Source organism: Ascaphus truei, chromosome 10, assembly GCF_040206685.1.
Source record: "Ascaphus truei isolate aAscTru1 chromosome 10, aAscTru1.hap1, whole genome shotgun sequence".
NCBI classification, from domain to species: domain Eukaryota; kingdom Metazoa; phylum Chordata; class Amphibia; order Anura; family Ascaphidae; genus Ascaphus; species Ascaphus truei.
In genome coordinates, this window is record NC_134492.1 from 50,633,576 (window position 1) to 50,641,429 (window position 7,854).

Here is a 7,854-nt window from a genome sequence, read left to right on the forward strand (position 1 = left end):
GGTAGGGGGATAACCTTAGGGGTTTTAGCGGTTACGGAAGGGGGTTAACTTTAGGGGTTATAGTGTTTAGGGTAGGGTTTTTTTTAGAGGTTTAAGTGGTTAGGGTAAGGGTTTAGGGTAAAGGGTTTTAGGCTAACGGGTTAAGGTTTTTAAGGTAGTGGTTAGTATTAGTGTTTAACATTAGGTTTTTTTAAGGTAAAGCTTAACGGCGACGCAGACGGTGGCTGAGTGTCCCAGCGCTGGGTGAGTTGCGGTGAAGCCCCGGCAGTCATTTGGTCGCGGCGGAATGGCTGCGATGAAATGTCTTAGACCACAACCAGAGAAGGACATGTGAGCAAAGGCGGCTATCATTACCTGGTGGGAAATGAAATATGACCTGAGCTAGCATTGCATCAGAATGTCTCAGCTGTCCAGCAGCCAGCGTGCCACTGAGTGTTCATCACAGCTGGGTCCATTATTAGAGACCCTAGAAGCAATCTGTCTAGTAGCAGTATGGAAAGTCTTACGTTCCTTAAATACAATGGATATCTAATTTTCAAAGACTATGTTATGACGTCTCCATGTCACCAGCTTCTGAGGAGGAAGCAGATTAAATGACAAAATACAGATCATGTGCAATTGTGTTTTATTTATTTTTAACACTCTTTGTACTAAGTTAATTGTAAATGAAATGACAAATCAAGGTATGGGCTGGTGGTTTGCTGAGATTACTGACGGGCTGGCGGTTTGGTGAGAATAGTGATGGGCTGGCGGTTTGGTGAGACTACTGACGGCTGGCGGTTTGGTGAGATTACTGACAGCTGGCGGTTTGGTGAGATTACTGATGGCTGGTGGTTTGGTGAGATTACTGAACAGGCTGGCGGTTTGGTGAGAATACTGACAGGCTGGCGGTTTGGTGAGATTACTGACGGGCTGGCGGTTTGGTGAGATTACTGACGGGCTGGCAGTTTGGTGAGATTAGTGACGGGCTGGCGGTTTGGTGAGATTAGTGACGGCTGGCGGTTTGGTGAGATTACTGATGGCTGGTGGTTTGGTGAGAATACTGACAGGCTGGTGGTTTGGTGAGATTACTGAACAGGCTGGTGGTTTGGTGAGATTACTGAACAGGCTGGTGGTTTGGTGAGATTACTGATGGGCTGGTGGTTTGGTGAGATTAAAGACGGGCTGGTGGTTTGGTGAAATTACTGATGGGCTGGTGGTTTGGTGAGATTACTGACCGGATGGTGGTTTGGTGAGATGACTGACCAGAGCAGTTCCACACATGGCATATAACCACCATCTTTAGCACTAGTGTCCACCACCCTTTTTTGGGGAGCTAATGAGGTCATTTGAGGAGGCATATTCCTACTAGTACTAGGTGGGACTTTTGCTCTCATGCATCATGAGTGTGAGGCTACTGGGTTCTATGCTAAGAGAGGATCCCTGTGTAGTATCTTTAAGACTGATGATGTTGCCACCAAAATGCCAGCACACCCGTGCTTCCTAAACTAGTGCAAAAATTCAGGGCAGGCGTCAGTGGTGCAGAATCCAGGCGACAGGCCAAAGGTCAGGGCAGGCGGAAGGTAGCGAGGTCGGTTTCACAGTCCGGGGTCAGAAAGAGAAATTCCAATGAACAGGAAAGCCACAGGGATAGGTAAGCCACAGCAACACACTAGCCTTTCAAACTGGGAAGCCACAGGGATAGGAAAGCCAATGGGACTGGCAAGCCAGAGTGGCCAGGAACACAACAAAAAGTATACAATGCTCAGGCAGGGGCTGGAAGTCACTGGCTGCTATTTAAGCCCTTGAACAGGGCCAATAAAGCATGCTACCAGTAATCAAAATGTCCACAGCAGCCAGATAAGGGCGGGTTCCCGCCAAAGCCTGGACTGGAACCCTTACAGACATATGGCATACAATGCCACAATATGGTAACACCTGTGTCACGTGGCACGGCTGTAACCGAGCGAGGGAAGGAAACTTAGAGCTTCAGATGTACTTGATATTATTCTACTTGTTGGCATGTGCCAGCGGGGGCAATAGCTGGCGCTTTGTGTGTGTCGCTGTAATACGCACGTGGGTGCAACAACGGCTTCTAAATCTGTACAGCTGAGTAGCCATAACAGATTTTTGTACTACACACACGTACCACTAGGTTGCCCATTTCTACAGGCTAAATGTGAAGAATAGTGTCATCTCAGCATTAGCATCAGAAGCCGCTGCTGCCATGCACAAAAAGTAATAGTTTGACAATAAATAATTGAAATAAACAATAAATAGAGCAATAAATAGATGAATTTCGGGTGGTTGCTGGTTGGTGTAGTGGACTAAGGACCCAAGGGGAGGAGGGACAAGAGAAGGGACTCGTGATGATAACAGAGAGGAGGACGGATGCTGACCCTATGTGCGCCTCTCCCATATTTGCCTCTGTTGCTCATACTTTGTGGAAGGATATCTCAACATGTGGTTTTCCAGTATGAGGTCTCTTATCCCAGTCCCACTTTCACCCCACTCATTGTTTTCCTACAGAATAGTCACTCCATTCTAAAGGATAACCAGATGTGAGGCTTCAGTAACCTCCCACTCTTAGCCACACTCTCTTCCTCTCCACATGTTCTCAATCCCAGCCCCTGCTGTGATGGTGGTAATAATACTGCTGGTGAGGGGAATGTGGAGACTGCAGTTGTTCAGTTCTTCTGAAAGTCTGAGTGACCTTAGGACTATGGCACCTCCTAGTCTGGGGTGGTGGTGGCTCTCTTAGGGGGTGCTGGTGACCGTCTGACATATCTAGAGGATGACCACAGGCAGTGGCATTTTCTGGTCTCCCTGTGATGACTGCATAAGTAAGCTAGCAATAAGTACTCACAAACACTCAGTATTAACGAAGCAGAAGCTATGTTCCCTGTCGCGGTGTCTCAGGGCAGCTGGTTCTCAAAGAGTAGAAGCATTTTCCCGTATTTTCTCACCCAACGCGTTTCGAGAGCACAACTCAGGGTATCTGTAATGACAAGGATGCTCTTTCATTGTGATATAGAAGTGGTAACCATGGTTACCCTGTCTGGTAGTATTAGACAAAATGCCAGAAAAATACTTTCTGAATAAATCCAAAGGGAGAGTATTGAACCTCTTGTATCAAAAAAGAAAACTAACATAACTCAAAATGAATAAATAATATCCTGGTAAATATAAAGTACTAAGCGACAAAACAGGCATTAAAGCATAAAAGACGGAAACAATATTTAGAAAAAGAGCATTCTTGCAAGTTCTTTATTGGTGAGAACCGTATAAAAATAAAAGTAATCATTTAATTGGCATAATAATAAAACAGTGTGAAAATAAAACAAGTTCTGTTTTAATATTTCACAAGAAATACTAAAATTGGTGTAAAATACTGTGAGAATATATGTTGGCAATAAAAAAATAAAATGTGCCTATCTCTGAGAAAAGCCCAAAATACCCATGCTGGAGTACTTAATCAGTCATAAGAAAGTGGAGGGGAACAAATGATTTATGTGATGATAAAACAAGATATGCTCTCCGCATGAACTCAGCTATAAGATAATAAAAAAGTGGGTTAAAAACAATTGAAACGTATTAAAATGTGATGGTCCTAAAACAGAAAGAGGAAGTATAAATTAGAAATACAAGGGGATTCAAATATATACTAAACATACTCCAAGTTTAAACGTTTAAATTGACCTCTACATTTAAACTCCTTGGATGAAGTATCTGCATACTACAAATCCAACAAGCCTCCTGTCTGCATACTTTCCTGAAGCTTTTGTTACCCCTTTTATCCAGGGGTAGCAATAATCTATACCGATTAAGGTTAGGACCTGTGGGGTTTTCATATGGATGAGGATAAGGTGTCTAGATACACTATGTTTGTCATAGTCTTTGATTGTGTCACCTATGTTCAATGAACCTCCCTTTAGATGGTCTATTGCAGGAGTGGCCAACTCCAGTCCTCAAGGCCCACCAACAGGTCAGGTATTAGGGATATCCCTGCTTCAGCACAGGTGGCTCACTCAGTTGAAGACTGAGCCACTGATTGAGCCACCTATGCTGAAGGAGGGATATCCCTAACGCCTGACCCATTCATGGCGCTTCGACTGAGCCCGGTGTGCTGAAGCAGGGATATCCTTAAAGCCTCACCCATTTGTGGCCCTTGAGGACTGGAGTTGGCCACTCCTGGTCTAGTAGTTCATCCAATGTTGTGGACACCCCATGGATGTTGTAATAAATAGACCACAAAATCTGCGAAACAAACAAAAGGGTCAATGACACAATATATCTCGCGTGAGAGACGGTTGAAATTCCTTACTCTTGTGTACAACAAACTTGCAAGTGTTGCAGTTGAAACGTCAACTAAATAAACTACTATATTTCCTAAAACATCTCAGTGGGTTGAACGGGTGGGTGTATCTTTCCATTGTACTTAGGGCTAAAATATTGTACTGAGCACAACAGCTGATTCTCTGGGATGACCGAGTCGAAGATCAGATCATGCTAAAAGATTTCTCAGTGTTCTGTATAATGTTTCTAAAGCTCCCAGCAGCTGAATTACATCTAGCGCTGAACTGAACATCCTTCTCTCTTCTGCTTGTGTATTCTTCTGCTCTTTCTGTTGTTCCCCGTTTATGAAGCTGCCGCGGACTAAGACTGTTTCTACTGTTCCTTAATAATCATTTCTGTCGACTTGGAAAAATTCAACCACATTTGCTGGAATAGTCTTAAAATTAATGCTTCGAATCTACCCAGGGTGGTGGTTGTCAATGGGGGTAGAGGTGTAGGAATAATGGTTACAAAATTGCTGTAAACTTCTCTCATCCCCATTACAGATGGTGATAATATCAGTGATATAAAGTCCACCGAAGACCAGGATCAACAAAAAAAACCTCACCTGGCACCTGGTCTTTATGGCTTCCCAACATCCCGTGGGCCGGATTGAGTAGCCCACGGCGCCCCTGGTCACCATGGACGTCCCACATGTCTGTAGGAAATGTCACCTTCAAAAACAAAATAATTGTGCTTTCAAATAAATTCAATTCTTTGCAATAAAAATATTTTCTGGGATTCAGACATATTAAAATCTGGATTGATATGAAATCTAACGGCATTAAGGCACTTTCACAATTGACCCATAAATGGTCCCTTTTCCCATTGGATATCTGATAATAGTGTAAGACGTGTAATAAATCTTCTATGTAAAATGTAAATGTTGTAACATATTTCTGTAAGAAGTAGTCACCACATTGTGATAAATTAGCCGTGCGGAATCTATTCCCGAAATCCTACACAGTTCCCATATAAAATATGTGGTTTCCCCTCTGGACACTAAAGCCTGTCTCCCATCATCATCCTCCTCCTCCTCCTCCTCATCATCATCACCACCACCGAAGTCATGAGTCCGAACACTCCTACTCCCCTCAGAAGTGGCCTGACCTTGTAACTACTACTCAACTGACACCATATCGGAGGAAGCGTCGGCGGCAGCCAGGACACAACCAGTACCACCATACTGGGGCACTTCCAGCGTGGTGTACACTACCTTACCCTCAATCCCTGACTCTGTGTCTGCCACTCAGACACTGGCTCAAACAATGAGGCTGTGGGGGTAAACCCCGACTAGTGCCTGGAAATGTTGCTACAGATGTAGGCAGACTTACCTTCTGAGTAGCAGCAGTATACACAATGCTTTGGCTCCAGGGAAGGTGAAAGCCACGGCTGCCTGCAGGGCGGGTCCATTCTTCACCATCGATCCCTCCTTGCCCTGTGCCGGGGGGACACCAGGAAGCGAGGAAAGTCTGCTTTTCATTGGGCTAATATGAGTGCTCTTTATACAAGGCTATGTTCATTAAGTACGTCCTTTCTGTGCGGGAAGGGGCCTTAGGCTGAGCTCAGACCGGCTGTTACACTACCGTGATCCGCGCCTCTCTGCTGGGCGAGGTGTGCTCATCCCCAGCAGACAGAATGACGCAATTGGAGGCGGGACTTTAAAAAAAAAACTGTGTGTGTGTGTTTGTGATTGGCTGGCGAAGTACACGTGACGCGGCTGCCGCTTGAAAACACAACTTCAGTTGTCTCCTCCAAGTGCAGCGGCGCCAGCGCTGTACAGTTTGAAAACTCCCACACACCAAAGCGAAAGAGTGGCGAACGTGCGCGTCGCATCGCATCCTGTCTGAGCTGGGCCTTACGGCTCATTCCCGCGAATAAGCGGAACGGTGTCGGACGTTCACTTACGGCTTTGCACCACTTAGTTAATATATGGGCCTTAATGTACAAACTCTCATTCCCACGTATCTTTTCCCCTCTTTGTATTCTCCTTTGTTAATTACGGTATATTTCTTTATATATAAACCATTACCAGTTGACGAAATTACTACATTAGGATAGATTTGCAAGTCTCTCTGTTATATTGTCTTTCCTCTACTGCTGTCAAATAGTGAAAAATATTCATTGAACAAATATTCATTACTTTGCTGGGTTTTTATTCAACCTGTTGTCAAATATTTTCCTCACTTCACCAGGTGACAAATCATGAGATATATTCATCGCATTGCTATGCATAGTGTTTGCTATTTCATTATTAAACAATTTGTCATCAATTCATTTCCATATTTTTGCAGATCACGCCATGCAAATACTTAATTATGTAGATTAAAAGCCAGCAGCTGTATTGTTATGGAGAAATGTTAATTTCTGATCTTATGGCAAAGCACCGCTAAGTAATTTTCGGCCACAGAGTACCAGCAAGTCACTGGTCTCTTCTTGGCATTACCACTAAGAGAACATCAGTCCATGGAACATCGATTTTACTATAAGCGGTGGCTAGTCAATATTTTCTTCCCATGTTTCATACTAGAGATGTGTACATTTGTACAGTTTTGCAAAAGTTTGGGCAAACGGTTTAAGAAATCCTCCCAAAACCTTTTTATTATTTTTTATAAAGTTCGCCATCACAGTTTTGAAATTGGCAAACAAAAAACTGCATAGAGATGAAGCCCCATTGCACCCCCGATAACACAGAATATCAGAGTGTCCGTAGGATTTAATGTCAGTGATAACGCAGAATAGCAGAACACATCACACACGCGGCAGCTGCTTTACTAACCTTTAATAATAATAGCTTGTTCTTGTATAGCGCTGCTAGTTTTACACAGCGCTTTACAGAGACATTTTGCAGGCACAGGTCCCTGCCCTGCGGAGCTTACAATCTATGTTTTTGGTGCCTGAGGCACAGGGAGATAAAGTGACTTGCCCAAGGTCACAAGGAGCCGACACCGGGAATTGAACCCAGTACCCCTGCTTCAAACTCAGTGCCAGAGTCAGTGTCTCACTGAGCCGCTCCTTCTCCCTTTACATCAGGCCTGCACAAATCCAGTCCTCGAGGGCCGCAAACAGGCCAGGTTTTCAGGATTTCCCTACTTCGCAACAGCTGGTTCAATTAGTGGCTCAGTCATACTGAGCCAGCTGTGCTGAATTAGGGATATCCTTAAAACCTGGCCTGTTTGCAGCCCTTGAGGACTGGAGTTGTGCAGGCCTGCTTTACATAGAAATGCCAGGACACAGGGCACACACAATGTATAATCTAAACAGTTGAAACGGAGAAGGTACAAAGTACAAAGTATTTGGTGCATGATACCCAAATTTATTTGATACCCAAATACAACAAACTGCATAACTCCTATGATCAGAATATCTGTGTCTGTTGAGTAGAAAATGACCAGTTATTTTGGGCTGTTTACGATATTCATTTGAATATACACATCCATACTTGTTAAAGTAGCAATCTTCCCCCAAATGAAGTATTTTTGTAAACAAGGGGTGTTCCACATCTGAACCCGACACTCAGCTCAGACCCCCTGGATTTCA

The 7,854-nt window shown here is 44.1% G+C and overlaps 2 long non-coding RNA genes across 2 annotated transcripts in view; one reads left to right on the top strand and one right to left on the bottom strand.

Annotated features, from left to right (window-relative positions):
* Positions 1-6,587, top strand: part of LOC142503952 (uncharacterized) — a 58,311-nt gene extending 51,724 nt beyond the window's left edge. The window contains exon 4 of the long non-coding RNA XR_012804143.1: positions 4,821-6,587. This is a non-coding gene — a long non-coding RNA (uncharacterized LOC142503952). The remainder of the gene's footprint in view (positions 1-4,820) is intronic.
* LOC142503951 (uncharacterized) lies at positions 1,629-5,784 on the bottom strand. The gene is made up of 3 exons (XR_012804142.1): positions 5,649-5,784; positions 4,883-4,988; positions 1,629-2,977 (listed from the first exon to the last, which is right to left on the bottom strand). It is a non-coding gene; the product is annotated as an uncharacterized LOC142503951 (long non-coding RNA).
* Positions 6,588-7,854: the final 1,267 nt, after the last annotated feature.